This window comes from Mytilus californianus, unplaced genomic scaffold, assembly GCF_021869535.1.
Source record: "Mytilus californianus isolate M0D057914Y unplaced genomic scaffold, xbMytCali1.0.p SCAF_3, whole genome shotgun sequence".
NCBI lineage: Eukaryota > Metazoa > Mollusca > Bivalvia > Mytilida > Mytilidae > Mytilus > Mytilus californianus.
Window position 1 is genome coordinate 22,827,260 of NW_026262679.1, and position 21,149 is coordinate 22,848,408.

Genomic DNA, 21,149 nt, shown 5'->3' on the forward strand with positions numbered 1-21,149 from the left:
GTTTATATGATCCGTTCATCCTATATCGACTCTTCAAAATTCAAAAGTCTATCCTAAATTGAGGTAAATTATATGGCCTTCCAAATACCGTTTCGATTCCTAACATCACTGAAGAGACATTAATTGTCGAAATCCGGATATGCTGTACTATTTGTGCACCTTTTGTTTGCGGTATACCATCTTTTCCGCAAGTTTATTGTTTCCTGTTTGGTATTAAATTAATAGTTAAGATCCATTTTGTTACATCTGGTGATCCGTTTATTTGACAATCGCAAATGGCAGTCAGCAGGGTTTAAGAACATCCGTTGTTCGACCTGCTAGCCAAATGCGTTTTGTTAAAATATACTTTTTCACTTTTTTGTTCTTTTGGAAAATGTTGTTTGTGCTGTATTTAGAACCCTCTACCAAGAAATTTGTTTTGCATGCACACGTATAAAAATTGCGGTTTTTTATCCAACTCAATCATAGGTTTAAAAGTTGTTTTCAATTTAGACTTGTTTATATTTTTTCGTTTGGGCTTGTATTATATTTGCCTTCGGGTTTATATGATCCGTTCATCCTATTTCGACTCTTCAAAGGAGTAGGTCCAGTAAGACCCCTTTTTGGCCCCAAAATATAGCAGTTTTACAAAATTGTTAAAATGTAAACTTTTAGTTATTTATTGGAAAGTAGAATGCTTCTGCTACATAAATATGGGCTGTTTTATGACAATACAATGCACATATATCGGGTACTAGCATCATTAAGTCATGCTAAGTTACTGAAATCTTCACAATTTTAGTATTTTAGTTAAATTTTAGACGATTTCCGTCTTAAATGAAAGTGGCCGCATTTGTGTTCATTCTTAATATTGAAATGTAAGTTGTATTTGATGATAACACATAACATATATAAAAGTTGAGGATGAACACGGATGCGGCCACTTTCATTTTTGACAAAAACCATCTGAAAAGTGACATCTTTTGGCATATTTGATAGATTTTTCATATTTAAGCTGTAATCGGAGCGTTTTTAATGACTCAATCAGTTAAAATCTTTCACATAAACTAATTGAATCAACTGAAATAGACACTTAAGTGTTTAAAAAGTGTACAAAATCATTCGTTAGATGAACCTGAAATTTGAGGCCAAAATCGGCCCTTACCGGACCTACTCCTTTCAAGAGTCTATCCTAAACTGAGGGAAATTATATGGCCTTCAAAATACCGTTTCGATTCCTAACATCACTAAAGAGACATTAATTGTCGAAATCCGGATATGGTGTACTAATTTTTGCACCTTTTGTTTACGGTACACCATCTTTTCCGCAAGGTCATTGTTTTCTGTTTGGTATTCAATTAATAGTTAAGATCCAGTTTGTTAAATCTGGTGATCCGTTTATTTGGCAATCGCAAATGACAGTCAGCAGGGTTTAAGAACATCCGTTGTTCGACCTGCTAGTCAAATTTGTTTTGTTAAAATATACTTTTTCACTTTTTTGGTCTTTTGGAAAATGTTGTTTGTGCTGTATTTAGACCCCTCTACCAAGAAATTTGTTTTGCATGCACTCGTATAAAAATTGCGGTTTTTATCCAACGCAATCATAGGTTTAAACGTTGTTTCCAATTTATTTATATATATATATATATATATAGATAAGACCGTTGGTTTTCCTGTTTAAATGGTTTTACACTAGTGATTTTTGGGGCCCTTTATAGCTTGCTATTCAGTGTGAGCTAAGGTTCCGTGATGAAGACCGTACTTTGACATATATTGGTTTACTTTTACAAATTAGGACTTAGATGGAGACTTGTCTCATTTGCACTCATACCACATCTTCATGTATGTATTCATTTGAATTATTGTCCTTCCCAACTTCAATTAACCGACAATTTTCTGTATGCAGTGCCCTTAACTACGAGACCTCTCGTCTTTTTTACCTGTACCAGCTCGGATATGGTTGATTCTTCGTTAGGAGTTTCACAATTATTTTATTAGTATAATGCGGTTACAATTATATATTTGCTATTGCTTTCACGAAAAGGTAAATCTGATATATTTAGATTTTTAAGAACAGGGTTTCTCGAAGATAAAAACTATTTCTATAATTATTGTAAGTCTTTGTTCAGCCTAACATAGCAAACTATTAACCTGTTTAAAGGTAGTCTTTAGAAATGAATACCGTATAATTTTCATATAATTTGCAGACGACTTTGACAGAACTTCTTTTTGTATTCAATGTAAACAAGATAGCGGCGAAAATAACACAATCTGGCTCGATGTTAAACAAATTTATTTTCACTTCGCGTTAATCGTTAAATTAAATAATAAACACAAAACATTCATTTGAATGATATGATAATAAGAGTTTTTGTATTAATTTTTTTTTTTATTAGATTTCAAATTTCAAGGAGTACATATTTTTGCGTTAACAAATATATTAATGCGCCAGGCCAATTCAATGACACAAATATACAATTTACGGTTGATAGAGGTTACACTTGTAAAAAAATGAATTCCTCCCCTCCAATTTTAAAGAATTATAAGGATTAAACGCCCTTTTCATGGAATTTATTGGTGTATAAACTCGACTAGTTCACTCACAAATAAATAAAGTCCGAAAGGCGTTTAATCCTATAATAATCGATACACGGAAACAATTGTAAATCACAAGATTCGCATTTCGATAATAAATGTTTCTTTAGTGATGATCGAAGCTAACATATTTGAATGGCTGACCACGGTTTTCCAAACTCCGGGAAATAACACAACAATTAATATCAATGCACAGATGTGAGAGTCACTCTATCTATTTAAGCAATAAACAAAACAACAATTAACATCAGTTATAGATCAAAACACAACAGTTTTCTACTTTGCAACCATGAGTGGTCAAAATAGTGAAAATCCGGCCAGTGACAAAATGGCGGGCTCCTATGTCTTAGCACTTAAACACAACAACATTTATAAAGATAAAGCAGACCCTGATGGTGAAATATTCAACGTCAAGCCTGTATTCATTTTAGAATCAGACATTTTCGGTAGCTCAAAACCTGATAAAAACAATTATCTTACACATACCGAATTATTCAAATGTATTGATCTTACCATACCAGCTAACTACCTAAATGGTCTTCAGAGAGTCATTGGAGGGGTATGGCGGATTTACCCAGACAGTGAGGAAGACCGAGAAAGTCTTGTGGTTAATTCGATAACAGTTAGGAAAAAGCGCATTGAGGTATACCCAAGAAATCCAAAATACGTTGAAAAAGAAAGCCCAACCACAGTTAGAATTAGAATAAAAAATAATCCACTATCCGCTGATGATGGGCAATTGGTAAGGTACCTACAAAATTGGCACCTCGAAGTACTCAACTACCACAGAGAGAGATTAAGAATTGATGGGCTCGTGACAAACTGTCAAACAGGTGACCGAATCTTTTATTGTGAACCCTTTCTCCACACAATTCCAAGAAACGTCAAAATTGGCAAATATCGTGGACACATTTTCTATAAGGGTCAAATAAATCAGAACAACACAGAAATTGAATGTACCAAATGCCTGCTAAAAGATAAAAAAAAACAGACTGTAACAATGACTGGAAATGCAAGACATGTGGTGCAAATGGGCACATTTCTAAGGACTGCACAGCTGAGTTTAATGAGAACAGTCAAGTTGACTCAGAAGTATCGTCAGAAGAGTCAGATGAAACAAGTGAAGATGAATCTGAGAAAGGTGAGGAGATTGTTTTATCACAATTAACCGAAAATCTGTTAGATACACCACATACTGAAGAAACCAGTAAAAAACTGATTTTCCAAAAGATACAAACAACATACATGTACAGGAACAAAACTCATCTGAATTGAAGTCAGACATACCTGCACAACAATCTCCTGAACAAAAATTGAAAAAAAAAAGAAAAAGAAAAAAGCATCCAAATCACATGGAACAACTCACGGTCCACTCGATAAATATCTTGGAACAACCCCTCAGCAGAAATCAGCAAAAAGATCTGCCACCACACCAACTGATACACTGCATGACCGTGAGAGTGGCTCAACAAAACCAAAGACATATGATAACACATAACGATCCGAAAACACATAAGCGTCCAAAAATAAAATACAACTATGAATCATTGTAAATACTGTATTATATTTTTTATTTGTTTGTATATACCTCTTTTTAGCCAGGAAAAAAATACAAAAAAAAATAAGTCAAAGTGTGATATAATTTCAGATTATATACACCTTGAAAATAGTATTTCAATAAATATGAATGAAAATGTATATACATGTAATAAATTGTGTATAAAACTTTGTACGACTTTGCCCCCAGCAGAGCTATAGAAAAACAGTACATTAACGGGTGTTACACGGACACTTTTTAGATGATACACGGACACTTTTTAGTTGTTACACAGACACTTTTTATGAATAGAATCACTCGTGCAAGATCAGTGAGTTCAAGGGCACTTTAAATTTCAATTAGATTTGAACTTTTTGTTTCACCGACATATTTTCTGTCTTTTTATTTAAAATATTTACGTTAGCATCAATAACTATATTTTTTTTCAAACAATTCCAGTAACTATTCATATTAATACACTAAGGGATTGACCATTTAACTTCAAAAGGTGGGTTATGGTTTTTTCCTAAAAAGACATTTTGATCCCAAATTTTATGAGAAAAAATATATAATATATTATATAGTTGAAAAACTAAATAATTTTCTTACTCAAAAAAGAACACACCCCATTTTGAAGCTAAATGGTCGGTCCGTAAATGTTTTTTTTTCTTCAATATATGGACATGAATAGTATTATGGACACTGCTGAAAGAAATGCTGGTACCAACGTGTATACTTCAATAAAAAAGACAGGAAATATATAATTATATAAAAAATCAAATCTAATCAAAAGATAAAATCCCTATCAACTCACCAATGCACGATTGATCCTATAAATAAAAAGTGTCCGTGTAATACATGTTCAAATAGGCAGCAAATCTGGAAGAAAATCATTCAACTTATGTCATCAATTTTGGACGGTAAGCTCTGATTGGATCATATAATGACACGTGTTTAATCCTGATCAATACAATCAGAGACATATAAAAACCTATCAACATGAACTTTTTTTTTAATCCAAAATATATGCCTATATGTATCTAATAACAAGACAAAATCCATTTTTTCATAACATTTCATTCACTAATGAGATAGGAAATTCATTATTTTGATACACTTATATTGTTATTAAATTCATATATATTGAATTCATATATTTGGCGGCAAACGTACGATTTTTACGAATTTTTTAGGGGGAATTGAGGGGGGGGGGGGGGGCTGGAATGGCGCATCCTGCATTCTTTCACCAAATAAAGGATGAAGCCTGTTTATTTTAAATTTATTTTACCCCCCCCCCCCCTTTCCCCCAATAAAAATCTAAAGGTCAGTATCTTGCTTACCTCTGAAATCTTTTTTTTATACATTACTTACTTGGGAAGTTGCATTTCAAAAATTCTCAAATGTGTATAACATTCACCTTTAACTTGAAATGGTTCTTTTTATAAAGTTATTAGATTCTTGAATTTTTTGAGAAAAAAAACTCTCGGCTGAAGGGAAGTGAGAAAAAAAAATTGAGTTTAAACTGTAACTTACATTAACTGGTATATGGCCATTTAAGTTTCTAATATCTTTAGTTTTGCTACCTCTTCTAAATGCAAAATGTACTTCTTCCTTCTTGAAACGTCGTACAAGTCAGATACAAAACAAAGGTAACTAAAAACAGGCCGGAAACAACCTGCCGTATAGTTTGTCTGCACTTGTAGTCAGGTCAAGGTCCTCGGCTATCGCCTCGGACCTTGACCTGACTACTTGGCAGAAAAACTATCCGGCAACGGTTGTTACCGGCCTGTTTCTTTGTTACCTTTGTATTGTATCTAATACGTATATTTTAAAAAAAGATGATTTTCAAATGACCCCATTATTGAATTTCGTAAAAACACTATATAAATGTCTCTGTTCTGAATATGCTTTTCAACAAATAACAAATACATGTAGGAACAAGTCAAGTTGTGATAAAACAATCACAAAAATAACTTTCTCAGGTTTAAAAAAATATATATGGAAAGCTGTATTGGTAATAAAATTTATTATGATGCATATTACTCATATTAAGAATCATAATACAATAAACATAATAATTATACATATACTTGAAGTTGAACTGTTTAAAAAAAAACACACTGGCCGCTCGAAGTAGAAATAAAGATAAAAAGAAAATATCCTTGATGAATACCAATTCATTAATCCACATATATCCAAAATCAATTTTTCTGAATATATGCTTGCTTTATAACAAATTATCCATCAGTCTCAATCCACATATATTAGAATTATTACACTGCCCTTTTTCATTTCACGTAAAAGGCATTTGGATATCTTATTTAATCCACATATTAGGAATACTTCAAAAGTCCTATTTAATCCATATGGTAAAAACCATCCCTCTATCCTCTGCAAGCCACACATTATTTGCCAAAATGTTCCTCCATAGAAATATACAAGTACCGTTTCTGCGAACTATAAACATTTCGATTGTTTCTATATTTACTGTAAATTCCTACACTTTTCACCATGTATATAGTCCAACAATTACAGCCTACTGTCAAAATATCAGACCTAAAAATAAATAACCATGAAATTATTATACATGATATAAATAAAATATATCTGTTTTCTCAATATATATATATAGTCTCCAAAAATGTAAAAAAAGCAACTGCAAAATCTAATATATATGAACAAATCAATAAAATTATGTGCTTAACTACATGTATGCATGCTTATATATGTTTGTGTCGTTATATTTTATTTATGTTTATGTACATTGTCAAGTTTGTGTTTATATTTTGTTTACTATATGTACTTATTTCACAAATAATCATGTACCAATGTTTTTATAGTAACCATAAAATCAAACAACTAATGAAAATATGTAGTGAATATGAGGTGAAACAAATATATCTTCTTTTTGCACTTATGTCAACAACACATTTAAACTTTAAATTTAACAATGGTTGAAAATCTTCATATAAAATCACTAAACTGTCAAGGTTTAGGCCAAAAAGGAAAAAGAGAAAGATTACAACTATGGACAAAAAATCAAAAATGAAATATTCTTTTCATTCAAGAGTCACATTTTATAGAAAAATATGAACAAACAACAAATAATGAGTTTGATGGTAAAATGTTTCATAGTCATGGTAACACACAATCAAGAGGGGTCTCAATCTATGTAAAAAATAATTTAAAATTTAAAACAATAAACGAGATAAAAGATACTGAAGGCAGAATAATTTTGATAAACATAGAAATAAATGACAATATTTTTACTTTAATAAATAAACAATAGTATACTTAAAGAGCAAAATTATATTGACCTCATAAATAAATTAATCGAAAACTATAAAATACAAATACTCACCAAAAATTTAAAAACACTGTGGGATATGTTTAAATCAGAGGTAAGAACCACAACTCTTATTTACTGCAAACAAAGATCATCTGAAAATAAAAATGATATAAAAAATTTAGAAATAAAATAAAGAAAATTAAATGAAAAAACAAATGAAAGCCCAATTATGAAAAAAGAAATTAAAACCATTGAAAATGAACTTGAACACCTCTATTCAAATAAAGTTAAAGGTGCACAAATAAGATCTCGAGTACAATGGTTAGAAGAAGGAGAGAAAAATACTAAATTCTTCCTGGGCCTTGAAAAATCAGGACAAACAAAAAAGAGCATTACAGCGCTAAAAGATAAACAAGGGAAAATAGTTACAGAACACGCAGAAATTTTAAACATAGAAAAATCATACTATGAAAATTTATATAAAAGCACTTCTCCGAATTTAAAAGATATTAAAAATTATATAAATGAGACCAACATTGATCACAAACTATCTGAAGTAGAAAGTGATTCCTTGGGAGGCCCCTTAACAGTAGAAGAATGCACTAAGGCAATATTTAATATGAAATTAAATAAATCGCCAGGAATAGATGGGCTAAGTGTAGAATTTTATCGCACTTTTTGGAGTAATTTAAAAGAATTTACAGTTGAAATTTTTAATAAATGCTATGAAGAAGGAGAACTAACAACCATACAAAATATAGGTATAATATCCTTAATTTACAAAAAAAAGTCCCTTTGTCACTAGATAACTATAGACCAATTACGCTATTAAATGTAGATACAAAATTCATTGCATATGCAATAGCCCAACGTTTAAAACCAATACTGTTGAAAATAATTCACAGCGATCAAAATGTTAATATCAAAAATAGATATATTGGTTTTAATATACGCCAAATCCAAGACATTATAGATTATGCTGAAACCTTTCATATTGATGGTGCATTACTTTTTATTGATTTTTCAAAAGCTTTTGATTCATTAGAATGGAGCTTTATGTATGAAGCCCTTATAAAATTTGGTCTCCCAAACTCATTCATTAAATGGGTTAAAACATTATATAAGGATATTAAAGGCTGTATGCTAAATAACGGTTGGATTTCAGAAACTTGTAATGTATCTCGTGGGATACGACAAGGATGTCCATGCAGTTCTCTAATTTTCACTATAGCAGTAGAAATTCCTGCATGCAGAATAAGGCAAGATACTGATATTAAGGGATTTCAAATCAAATTAGACTCTAAAACACATAGTTTGAAAATCTCACAATTAGCAGATGACACTACTCTTTTTTTAAAATGCAAGCAGGAAATAAGCTATGCTTTAAACTTGATTGAAATATTTGGAACACTCTCAGGTCTTAAACTTAACCGATCGAAAACAGAAGGCATATGGCTAGGCAAACTAAAAAGTTCTAAAGATAAATATGAAAATATAAACTGGAATAAAGAACCTATTTAAAGCCTAGGGGTATATTTTGGACTTAAAAAAGATGAATGTGACAGATTAAATACAGAAATAATTTTAAAAAAATCTCAAGATGCAATCAATAACTGGAACAGAAGAAATCTCACAATGATAGGTAGAATAACAGTAATTAAATCTCTTATCCTACCAAATTAAACTTTCTTGGCATCAGTTACAACTATATCGAAAGAATTTTTGAATGAATTTAAAAAACTGATTTACAACTTCATTTGGGGTAATAAAAAAGAAAAAGTTAAACGGATAACTTTATGTAAAGATTACTTGGAAGGAGGCCTCAAAATGATTAATATTGACAATTTCCTATCAGCTATACAATTATCCTGGGTCAAACGATTAACATCAAAACACTTTGCAAACTGGAAAGTTATTCCCCTTTTCTTTTTTAATACATTTGGAGAAAACTTTTCTTTATTCAACATGAATCCAGGTAGCATAAAAGCAATCCCAAACCTTAGTAAATCACTCCCTCTTTTCTACTTAGAAATAGTTAAAAGTTGGTTTAAATTAAAAAATATCTCAAACAAAAATAACAGTACAACTTTTGTTAATATAAGACAACAATACATTTGGGGCAATAAACATATAAAATTTCAAAACAAATGCTTAATCTTTTCACATTGGATAACAAACGGGATACTATTTATTAATGATAAAATCGACAAAGCAGGAAAATTTCACAAAAGATAATATTAGATAAATTGACCATTAAATATAATTGGATATCAGAACTATCTAAAATAAAACATGCAATACCAAAAGAGTGGCAAATGGAAATGAAATCAGATAAATCGTGCTACACTCAAGTTAAAACAAATAAAAAGATATACATAAAAACACAAAATAGTACAAAACTGATCTGCATTGAAAACCTTCCATCAAAAGAAATATATAAAAGCATTAATTCATGTAATATAGAGGAAGAAACACCAATTGGCTTTCTAAAATGGAAAATACATTTTAAATTAGATTCGTCAAGTTATCTATATAAAATGCTTAACTTTATATTTTATAGCTTACAAGTTAATAAATTAAAAGTATTCAGGTGGAAGTTACTTCACTTTATCCTTCCTTGTAAACAGCTATTGTATATCTGGAAACAGAAAAACGATGACCAGTGCCATATTTGCAATCAGTTAGAAAACTATGAACACTTTTTCATTACTTGCAAATACTTTCAAACTTTTTGGAAAAAGGTCAAAGTACTCCTTAATAAAATAAGAATGGGGACACAGATAATCACCTATAAAAATCTAATACTTGGCTACAAAATATATGATAAAACATACTATGACATAAATCTGTTTCTCACTGTATTAATGTTCTCTTTTCATAAATCTACATATGCATCAGAGTATAAACAACATAATGTTGATGTCTGTAGAATTTTTAAGTTAGAATTTAAACAATACTTTGAAAGTATGAAACTTCTTGATAAAAAAACAAGCAGATTTTTGAATGATGTTTATAAAAATATATAATAACCATGTTTATATTGTATCATGTGTATATGTTCTTTTTTTCAGTATCATTATATACTGTATATTACGTAAAATAACCTATATGAAATGTAAACAACTGCGAAATTTTAAGTTTCATGTGTGTGTTTTTAAAAATGTGATAAATGATCAATGATCATCAATGTTTACCTGTACAACGAACTTATTGAACATTGACCCTGTACTGTCTACTGACCGGAAAAATCCTTGATATTCAAGAATAAATTATGATTCTTTCTATAAATTTATTAAAAAGCGATGGAAATATTTCCATAACTCACCATTAGAAATACTTAGATAAGATCCTTCTGCTCTCATCATCAATACACGTGCCGTGGTATTCTTTAATCATCCGATCATCTCAACTTTCACGTGAAATATTTTGATCAAGGTTAAGGTCAACGATTAAACTATAAACAATATCGGACAATAGATAGTACAACTTCCGTAATTACTTAATATAATAAAGACTTCAAAAACAAATTGTTAAAATCAACGTATTCATTGTATAACTAACCATATTTAATAGATATAAATTTTACTGTATAATCTACCTGGTTAAACAGTAACTAATTTACAGGGATACCCGACTGAATGCTGTGAGTAGTGTAAGTTTTAAAAATAGCAGAGAAATGTGCAATAAAAGATTTATTTAAAAAAAAAAAAATATTTGATTACCTAAAATCTAATGCAAATGCTGAATAGCAGATCAAACCAAAAAGGACCTAAAGTATATAAATTTGTTCTCATCTCTACACCGGCTTTTAATTGTTCACACGAGTACACTAAAAGTAATCTAAAGACTTGAATTGAAAATGTCTCTTTTGCAGAAGTAATGCACACACAAACTATTTTTCCTTTTTTTTTTGCAAAAAGATTATTTTTTCAAGTTATTTATCCATTAAAAAATAAATTAGACTTGTGATTATTGCATATCATTTATTGATTTAAATTGTTGGGTATTGTTTTTTTTTTAATTATTTGTCAAGTTGCTTATGTTTTACACTAGGATTACGCAATGTCCTATATATTATAAGTGTTTTGTCAAATAAAAAGTTTCATTTGATTTGATTGTCAATGTTAACAAATAAAGTTCACTACATTTATTATATATGAGAAATTTTCCAACATCTTTCCCACCTCTAGTTTATTTTTGCATCATATCCAAGAACGATAAAAAATGTGTACAACAAAATACGTTTAAGATTGTAATATATTGAAATTAAAAATACATATGAATTTAATGTAGTCGAGCCATGTCTTGATTTTTTTCTTCAAGTGCACTGGTTTTTATGTACAAACTTGTAGTGTAGATATGGACAAATTTTAAGATGGATTATAAATATTTTTAATTTTAAACAATCATGTTCTGAAACTCTAGATCTAGTTTAAGGAACACGTAACCCAAGTAAAAGACCTCCATTGCCTATCGACTGAAGGTTATCTAATAAAAACATTGATTTTTCAATGGGTACGTAGTAGATTTAGATAATTAAAAGGTTTAGGAAACGAACACTACAACAAATCCAGCTCAGTAAGAAGACGATCATAGTTAGTTACAAAGTGAAATACATACATTTATAAGTACGATTCATCATAATAAGTAAATAAGAACTTTTGATTACGTATCGACTTTTGACTTATAATTTATTTAGACAACTGCTGTGATTAGACACCCGTGGACTAGCATTTCCGATTGAAGGAAATATTGTATAAGATAACCTTATCGATTTTGGGTTAGAATCAAAACGTGAGGTATAGTAAATGTAAAATTTTTAATTGACAGTTTTTTTTAAATTTTCTATCATCATGTGTTTCAAGTATTGTGTTATGATATAAATTTTTAAAATACACGTAGTAAAACTGTCCTTTTACAATTGCAGTGGTGTTAAGCGTTGTGTCCCATTTGAGAGATATATCAAGTATCATACAAATTGCTTTGAATACGTTGTGTAAAACAACAATTTGTATTTTATTGCTTTGATATCCCCAAAATAAATTAAATATTATTTCGTTATCATGTACATAAAGTTTTGGCATTTACGAATCAGTTTACTTTTAATTTCTTTCTCGTGTCTGTTTAATTCAAAGTGTAATTTTAATTAGTTTTTGTTAATATTACATACTTGTTTTTTTCGGATTTTGTTCTTTGTTCTCACATGTAAATTCTTTTTTAGATTGGAAAAGTTATCATAGTTAAGCTAAGATTCATATCAATGCAATGTTATTCTCCAATCTTTTATCCCAAACTATGTTTTAAATGGATGTTTTCTTAAAAGTTTATACTCGTTTCAAGGTATGTTCGACAATTCTAACTATTAGTCTACCAAAGAATCTGCAAACATGACTACTTGACTGATTATCAAATTCATATGGAACGAATTTCTTGCAATTATAACGTTAAGGAAATTACTGAACTAATACATGTATTATAATAAACTAAGTATAATAACCAATTTTCTAATCTAATACAAATGTTAAAGAGCAGATCAAACCAGAAAGGACCCAAAATATATGAATTTGTTATCATCCCTACACTGGTTTTAATGATCTGAATTAACCTGGAAATTGTTAACATGAGTACACTAAAAGAAATCTATATGTAAATATAATGGACATGACTTGAAAATTTCTTGTTTGCATAAGTAATTCAAACACAAACTATTTTAATTTTTTTGGGGCAATTTTTTTCCCCCCAAATAATTCATTTCATGTAAAAGCTGTCCAAAAAATAGTTCATAAGGGAATTAAAAAAAATGTCTGTTTCCAATAAAAAGTAAAACAGAATTATAGCACATCATTTGTAAATTTTCAAATGTTGGGTATTACACTTTTTTAATTATTATGTTCTACACTTGGATTACGTAATGTCCTATATATCATAAGTGCTTTGTCCAAACAAATATTTTATTTTATTTGATTTGATTTTTCATGAAGATTTCAAATGTCTTTCCCAAATTAGTTAGTTTTGGCATCTTATAAAAAGAGAAAATGCGTACTGCAAAATACAGTTAAGTTTGTTATATTTGAAATTAAAAATACATATGAATTGTATTTAGGTTCAGCAATGTCTTGATTTTTGTTCAGGTCTTTTTTTGTATATAAATTTGTGGTATAGATATGGCAAATTTGACGAAATGTTCAGATGGATTATGAGTATTCTTAATTTTTAAAATTCATGTTCTGAACATCTAGTTTTTTTTAACTCGGCACCCACGTACAAGACCAACACATAAACATTGATTTATCAATGGGAAGGTAGTACAGTTTAAATGTTTAGGACAATTAAACCACAACGAGTCTAGCTCAATGAGAAGACGGCCTTATGTTAGTTACAAAAAAAGTAAAATAGCAAAAATACCGAACTCCAAGTAAAATTCAAAGCGAAAAGTCCCTTATCAATAGCAGAATCAAAAGCTCAAACACATCAAACGAATAGAAAACGACTGTCATATTCCTGACTTGGCACAGACATATATTATGTAGAAAGGTGGATTTAATCAGGTTTTATAGCTAGTCAAAACCTCTTACTTGTATGACAGTCGCATTTAATTCCATTTCATTGAAAACAATATGTGAACAAAAGAAGCAGACATAATAGGTTAACATGTCAAAAATATGCGCTAATGGTAAATACCAATATAAAACTACTACATTTTATAGTTGGGACCATCTCAAAAAGCTCAGATAATCATTCATTGTAGTAACCTTTATGGATGTGTCTGAGATATTTTTTAAACAATAAAATAATGGACATTTATTTCATAATATACTGACGAGGAATGTGCAAAACAAGATCACTGTTTTTATAAATTATAATTATCATCATAACATTGCAATGGGTCATAGTAGTGATCAATACTGTACGTTGTTCCCGAATAATTTATTTCTCATAAAACTACAATTACATAGTTATAGAGAACATACATAATTATAACTATAAGGTACAATTTCTGCATGCATGTGCGAACAATACAATGAAATTAACTTAGAGGACTGACTTTCACATTTATAACTTCGATAAATTTACATAGTTTTTCTAATATTACAATATTTAATGAATTAAACAGTTGATCAAATTTATAGATATTAGGGTTTGACAAACAGTATTTCGGTAAAAATTTCTTTCTTTCCAACTTAAATGTTCCATAATTCATAACGTAATGGTACTCGTCACCAATGTCGTTTGAGTCACAGAGACGGCAGATTCTGTCTTCTCTCGGTATACCCTACCACCTTCCAGACTCAATCGGCAAGTGGTGACTTCCACATCTATATTTGCAAAATGTATGAATAAATTTGTAAGGCAAAGAAGAAAAATATTTTTCAAATTGAAAATTCTTTTTAAAAATTCGATAACATATAGTTTTAGGCGAGTCTGCAACAAAAGCAAAGCATTCTTGTTGGAACTGGTCTTTGAGTTTTTGCTCAATACATTTTGTCACCCATTTATCAACAAACTGTGCATGCCATATATTGGACATACCACAATTATCAAAAATATTTTTAACATATGATATCCACTTAGTTTCTTTTCCGTTATCATTATAATATAAAAATACAAGTTTGTATAAAATAACACAAATTTTACTTTCTTTTCCATTAAGAAGTCTACTCCAGAAATTAACCATTCGCAATTTTACAGACACGGTAATGGGGTATCTGCCAAGCTCTGCATACACAATGAAATTTGGAGTAGACTGTTTTAAATGTAAAATTATTTTACAAAATTGTAAATGTACACGTTCATGTATATCTATATTTTCAAAACCCCATATTTCTGATCCATATAACAGTATTGGTAAAACCATTTTGTCAAATAAATCAAGTTGACATTCTATTGACAAATTGTTTTGTCTACCTTTTTTTAAAACACTATACATAGCTTTTGTGGCTTGCTCTTTTAAATATTTTTTATTTGATAAAAAGGATCCACTTCTAGAAAATAAAATACCTAAATATTTGTATTCTTTTACAATTTCAATATCGTTGCAATTTACTGTGAACTTGAGATTTGCTGGCATTCTGCCACTCGAAAAGATCAAAACTTTAGTTTTATTTGTATTTATTTTCATTTTCCATTCTTCACAATATTCGTAAAAGGTATTTAACATGTATTGTAGATCAGTGCTATTTTCTGCTAATAAAACAGTATCATCTGCATATAAAAGTAGAAATAATTTCAAAAATACTGACAGCTCATTTTCGATATCTTGTGATATAGATTTTAAGCCAGTTATATTTTTCTGTTCAAACAAAGTTTGAAGATTATTTAAAAATATAGAAAACAAAGCAGGTGAAAGGTTTTCCCCTTGCCGTACCCCATCTCACAAGGGAAGAAATCGGATTTTTTGCCCTCATGTATAATACGAGATTTGGCAAAATCATACATATTCTGAATAACACGAAAAAATTTCCCATTTACTTCATTCAGCAATAATTTGAACAGAAGTAAATTTCGCTGTAAAGAGTCAAACGCTTTTTCAAAGTCGATAAAAGCACAATGTAACCTTTTCTTTCCAAATTTAAATAATTCAAATAAAATATGTATAGTAAAAATGTGTTCAGTCGTAGAATAATCCCTTCTGAAACCTGCTTGGTTTTCATTTAGTATACATAATTCATCAAGATAATTACATAATCTTGTGTTCAATATTGAGGTAAAAAGTTTACCCAGAGTAGATAATAACGTTATAGGCCTATAGTTTTGTGGATCATTTTCAGAGCCTTTGTTTTCAAACAATGGAATTACATTTCCTATTAACCATGCCTCAGGCAACAATCCTGTGTCAAAAATAAGATTAAATAGATACACATAGACATCAATAAAAAATTCAATAGACGAACATATATACTCATTTACAATAAGATCATCACCAGGTGTCTTATTATTTTTCAGGCTTTTTATGGCCTTCAATATTTCATCTTTAGTGATACAAGCATTAAGAAATACATTTGATGAATTTTCGTTAATATCATTTTCTAATATGTATCGATTTTCTGTTTCGTTATTTTTATTCAGATCCTTAAAAAAGGAAAACAAATCTTCAATATTAATATCATTTTTTTTCCTTCGTCTTCCTCGATTTATAATTTTCCAAAATTCTTTCGGGTTTTTTGTTCGCATCTTTTTCATTTTTGAACGTAAATTAACATTAAATGATCTAATATTTTTATCCATGGTTTTTTTATATAGAGTCTCACTACGTCTCATACGTTCCTTGAACATGCGTGAACCATATCGTTTATACAACCTTTCTGATTTTCTAAACGCCCTCCTTTCCCGGCGGCATTCTGTGTTAAACCAATCACGGTGATTTTGTTTCCCTCCCGTGAAATCATATCCATAAGTTTTCTGTACGAAGTCACCAAATGTATTTCTAGCAGAATTGAGTAAAACATCTCTTATTTCATTTACAATTTCATCAATAGTATTTTTATCAACACTTTGAACATTTTCAGATTTTGTCATAATAAAAGATAACAATTTAGATATACTTTCTTTGTCAATATTGTCTTTATATTCATTAACTTGATCATGATTCCATTTCCCAATATATGTATTATTTTCATCAGATTCTACATTTATATATACATTTGATTGCTAAGTATTACTACAATTGAGTACTAATTCAAGTGGACAATGGATATCAAAATATAAATTGCTAAAAGGTAGAACATCAAAATTTTTAACTAAATAAAATACATCTGCTGTACTTATTGCATAATCTACGACACTTGTATTCTTGCTCGTAGGTTTACCTTCTTCATCATTTCCTATCCGACCATTCATTATATACATGTTGTTATTCTTACAAAATTGTATAAGTTTTCTACCATATGTGTTTACACTTAAATCAGCACTGTGTCGTTTCCTTTGAATACCCAAATTGTCTAAGATATTAACGTTACTAAATTCATTAATATCAATTAAATTCTGTGCTAAGAAATCATCTGTGTCTACTAAATCATTAAAATCTTGTAAACTCGCTGTTCTACTATTAAAATCACCTAGAAGACAAATATACTTATTTGTTCTTTGTAACTCAAAAAATTCTAATTCTATATCTGAAAGTGCATTTTCTGATGTATATATAGAGTTTTCAGGTGGTATGTAAATTACTCCGAATATAACACTACTTTTTAAGTCAAATATTTTTTCGTCAATCCTAAACCATTGAACAAAAGGACAATCAGTTTGTAGTGGGGAAATAACATTTTCTAAATATCTCTTATAGCCAAAGGCAATACCACCAGATTTTCGATTTGAAAACTTTTTACGGTTTTTAAAATGAAAAATAAAATTATCCAATTCTACTGTATCCAGATCGTCAAGTTTTGTTTCATTAAAACATACAACATCATAATTATCAAGTAAAGTAATAAATTCAGGGTACATTAATTTTGATTTAATACCACATACATTTAATGTTAATATTTTAATCGATTTATTGTTTACTATATGACATGATTTTTTATTGGTAATTAAGTGAAAGTCCGTTCCACTGGAGTAGTCAGGCTGAATGAAACTGTCTGTTAATCCTCCTTGATCTACCTAGTGTCTACGCCCTCTGCGGGGTCCAATGTGGGATCGATGAGTTTGTCGTTGAGGCTCTCTGTGGGGTGTTGTCCTTGGACGCGCACCTTGTTTTTCATACTTCTCCTTGCCGTCGTTTGTTTCCATCTCATCGTCATCGGGTAGGAAGAATTCATTCCCATCTATAAATAGCTTATCCCGTTTCAAATAAGCTTTCTTTTTGTTTTCTTTAGCCTGTTTAAAATATGGCCATAACATTTTACGTTTGTCATTTATCTCTTTTGGGAATTGTTCCTGGATGCCATAATGAGTCCCTTTTAGTTCCTTTGCCGACGACCGAACAATTTCTCTGTCTTTGTAGTTTTTGAATCGACATACGATAGGTCTTGTTTTTAACCGACTCCCATCCTTTCTATCACGAAATTCTGTTTCCTTTCCAAAACGATGCGCTCGGTGAAAATCTACAGTTGTCTCCATTTTAAGTTCTGTATACATAAAGTTTCTAATAATGTTTTCTGTTTCTTCTATGGTTTCGTCGTTTTTATGTGGGATACCAGTAAACACTAAGTTTTCGCGCATCGACCTTGTTTGCAAATCAAGATGCCTTTCATTCAAGTTGTTGAGATCACGGCGAATATCATCTAAATCAATAACAATTACTCCATTATTAATTTGTATTTCCGAGACAGTACTTTTGAGATTTTCCCGTTCTGTTTTACTAACTTCAAAGCTGCCATCTACAAATTCCATTCCCTTTTCAATTTCGTCAATCCTTTTATTAACAGTGTCAACATTTTTAACTAAATTGTTTATAGACGACTCAAATTTTTTCAGCTTTTCGTCAATTTTGTCAAGTGTTGATAGTTTTTTGAACATTTGATCAATTTTTTGAACTAAACTGTCTATTTTATCATTTGTGTCTGGTCCAATGTTTATTGTTGATTGCGAAAGTGGAAGGCTTTGTGGGATCATATTATTACCCGGACTTTGGGATGACATGTTATAATATCCCTGCATAGGCGACATTTGGTTAAAACCCGGGCTTGGTATGGGCTGCATAGGTTGCATAGGCTGTACATATTGTTGATAAGGTGGATAAGGTTGTTTTTATTTCATAATTTACTGACGAGGAATGTGCAAAACAAGATCACTGTTTTTATATATTATAATTATCATCATAACATTGCAATGGGTCATAGTAGTGATCAATTATCGTACGTTGTTCCCAGTTTTCTTACTTTTTTGATGCGACTGTCATACAAGTGAGAGGTTTAGAGCTATAAAACCAGGTTTAATCCACCATTTTCTACACAAGAAAATGCCTGTACCAAGTCAGGAATATGACAGCTGTTATCCATTCGTTTGATGTGTTTGAGCTTTTGAGTTTGCCATTTGATTATGACTTAGATCTAGAATTTGACTATTAGGGTCGGTTGAAAACAAAACTTTACGACAAAAGAGATGATTTCAGCTATTATGACCTTTTCATTGTTAAACCAAGAGTTCCAAATGGTGAAATTGAAATCATCACTTCGTAAATTTTACGGACGCCATCACGAGTTGGTTGACTGTTTTGGAATATCCGCTTTACAGATGATATCGGATATGTTCCTTATGTCGTAACTATAATCCCGTTCCCTTTTTACTAATGTGACCTTCCGTATTAGACTATTTACCGGCTTTGTAATAACATGAGCTACACGACGGGTGCCACATGTGGAGCAGGATCTGCTTACCCTTCCCGAGCACCTGAAATCTCCCGCAGTTTTGGTGGGGCTCGTGTTGTTGTTGTACCCTTATTTGTAACATTTTGTTCACGCATCGTTGTCAATATAATGGAATTTGATGCGACTGTCGTACAAGTGAGAGGTTTAGCGCTATAAAACCAGGTTCAATCTACCATTTTCTACATAATTAAAATGCCTGTACCAAGTCAGGAATATGACAGTTGTTATCCATTCGTTTGATGTGTTGTAGCTTTTGATTTTGCCATTTGATTAGGGACTTTCCGTTTTGAATTGTCCTCGGAGTTCAGTATTTTTGTGATTTTGCTTTTTTTGACATATGCCCTGCTTCAATTCTCTATTCTATTTTCTTGTCAGACCCTTTTATAATTCAGTTTTATGCAGTTTTAGTTTTGCTCCTTGTTAAAGGCCATACGTTGACCTAAAGTTGCAAACTGTGTTTCTCTACTCATTCTGATGACAACTTTTTCATTCAATATAAATTTTTAAACTTGTTTTTGTGTGTTTGCTGTAATTCAAGAAACTACGTCTTCGGTCAATTCGGATTGTATGTTGAGTCGTGTATAATAAAATCTGAAAGCGTAATAAAAAGGTACTATTTCTGCAAAATATGACTCCAAAGTCCAAATTTTCATCCACTTCAGGCATAGGGTTTCCACTTTTTTCACCTTTGGTGAACTTTGTTAGATTTTGTATAGATTATGCATGGAAAATCCAATTTTGTGTGATAAAAAGAAAATACACCACAGAATTTAAGATAAAACGTTAGGAGATAGCTCTTATTACATGCTTTTAGATAAGAAAAAGAAAAAATGGGGTCACCAGACTTGTTGTCTTGCTACATATAAATATAGGTAAATTCACAACAATTTCTATTATAAAAATTACTTTTATCTGAGGTTTCTCCCCTTATGTGGCAAAGTAAAAAAAAAATTGAATAAAACAATATATTTCGCTTTTAAGAAAATACAGCCATACATATGATAAAACACCTAATTTTCTATATTAACATGTTAAGTCTTACACATGATTTGAACATTTCTTAAAAGATCTAGAACAATTGTTATCTGCTACAGCAAAATCTATGATGGAGGAAGACACCCCATCCACCTTAAGTGATATTTACTATAATAGTTTTTGTTTGATTGACAAATTTTATAAATTTAATGATCAAGTATGACCAAGGATTTGTATAGTGTCTTGCTATACTATAGTGTCTTGCTATACATATCCTTGGTATGACATATCGACTCTTTATTTTTTGGCTTAAATCATCGTCTTTAATATATTATCAAGGGAATACATGATATTTTCATATTCATATGAATTAACTCATTTTTAACAGTTTACAGACAAAATAAAAAGAGCAAGTAATAGTCATCAAATGAACAAATTAAAGGAAGAAACTTCTTTCAAGGTGAAT

The 21,149-nt window shown here is 30.2% G+C and overlaps 1 protein-coding gene and 1 long non-coding RNA gene across 13 annotated transcripts in view; one reads left to right on the top strand and one right to left on the bottom strand.

Annotated features, from left to right (window-relative positions):
• Positions 1 to 21,149, top strand: part of LOC127734162 (protein jagged-1b-like) — a 124,033-nt gene that overhangs the window by 21,166 nt on the left and 81,718 nt on the right. Inside the window, exon 1 of one of the 12 annotated variants that reach the window (XM_052243889.1) lies at positions 1,803 to 1,821. The exons of 10 other annotated variants lie outside the window; for them this stretch is intronic. The gene's annotated coding sequence lies outside the window, so the exon portion shown is untranslated. Of the gene's footprint in view, positions 1 to 1,802; positions 1,822 to 11,952; positions 12,200 to 21,149 lie in introns of those variants that run through there. One more of the 12 variants, XM_052243887.1, reaches the window with a different exon arrangement.
• On the bottom strand, positions 6,121 to 11,594 carry LOC127734172 (uncharacterized). Its single transcript, XR_007997455.1, has 3 exons — positions 10,726 to 11,594; positions 7,473 to 7,552; positions 6,121 to 6,667 (listed from the first exon to the last, which is right to left on the bottom strand). It is a non-coding gene; the product is annotated as an uncharacterized LOC127734172 (long non-coding RNA).